General features: G+C 41.7%; 1 non-coding gene across 1 annotated transcript; it reads right to left on the bottom strand.

Moving 5' to 3' along the window:
- Window positions 1-341: 341 nt before the first annotated feature.
- Window positions 342-448, bottom strand: LOC118617904. Its single transcript, XR_004956866.1, has one exon. It is a non-coding gene; the product is annotated as a U6 spliceosomal RNA (small nuclear RNA).
- Window positions 449-1358: the final 910 nt, after the last annotated feature.

Here is a 1358-nt window from a genome sequence, read left to right as displayed (position 1 = left end):
CTTTCATTCTGTTTATGTGGTGTATCACATTTATTGATTTGCGAATATTGTACCGGACTTGCGTCCCTGGGATGAATCCCACTTGGTCATGGTGAATAATTTTTTTGATGTATTGCTGGATTCGATTTGGTAGGATTTTGGCATCTATGTTCATCAGGGATATTGGTCTGTAGTTTTCTTTCTTTGTAGTGTCTTTTTCTGGTTTTGGAATTAGAATTATGCTGGCCTCATAAAACGAGTTTGGAAGTCTTCCTTCTTCTTGAATTTTTTGAAATAGTTTGAGGAGAATGGGTATTAGTTCTTCTTTGAATGTTGGTAATGAAGTTGTCCGGGCCTGGGCTTAAAATATGGAATGTTTCACAAATTTGCATGTCATCCTTGCGCATGGGCCATGCTAATCTTCTCTGTATTGTTCCAACCTTAGTATATGTGCTGCCGAAGTGAGCACCCGTCTATTTCTTGACATTAATTCTGTATCCTGCTACTTTGTCAAATTCATTTATTAAGTCTAGTAGATTTTTGATGGAGTCTTTAGGGTTTCGTATGTATAATATCATGTCATCTGCAAATTGACGTCCTCCTTTCCAATTTGGATCCCTTTTATGAGTGGGTTTTGGAGCCTGCCAAATTTTCCCTGTGGCTGTTAATGTTCTTCTATTTGTGGCTCCCTCTACTGGGTTTGGATGAGCATGGGAGGACCCATGTTAAACACCACTGTCAAGTCTTACTTTCTTGGGCAAGCCCAGGAATGGATCAGTTATTCTCTAGCTTTTTGCCTGGAGGCTATTAGTTGTGGTTACTTGAAGAGCCTTGGGTTCTCAGGTGAATGGAAAACTCCCTCAGGTGTTCAGCATTAGGGGATTTCCCAAGGGTGGGACAGATGCTGGTTGTTAATGAGCCTCAATTTGCATTTCAATGGCCACTGGGTGGGGTTGAATCTCCAGGGGTTGCTGCGGCCTCTCCCCAGAGCCCTAGAAAAAAGTAAGATGGCCACCGTCCTGCGTGGATGCAACTCAGCAAAAACTCTGAGCAACCTCCAAATCCCAAGTGTCCCCACGCAGTTCCAGTCCAGTCCGCCCTCCCTCTACCGTCGATTTCTTGATGTTAATTTTGTATCCTGCTACCTTGCCAAATGTGTGTATTAAATCTAGATTTTTGATGGAGTCTTTAGGGTTTTCTATGTACAAATATCATATCTGCGAATAATGACAGTTTCACTTCCTCCTTTCCAATTTGGATCCCTTTTATTTTTTCTTCACGTCTGATTGCTGTGGCTAAGACTTCCAGTACTATGTTAAATAAGAGTGGTGAAAGTGGGCATCCCTGTCTTGTTTCTGTTCTTAAGGGAAATGCTTTTA

Source organism: Molossus molossus, unplaced genomic scaffold (assembly GCF_014108415.1).
Source record: "Molossus molossus isolate mMolMol1 unplaced genomic scaffold, mMolMol1.p scaffold_m16_p_5, whole genome shotgun sequence".
NCBI lineage: Eukaryota > Metazoa > Chordata > Mammalia > Chiroptera > Molossidae > Molossus > Molossus molossus.
This window is presented reverse-complemented; position numbering and strand designations above follow the sequence as displayed.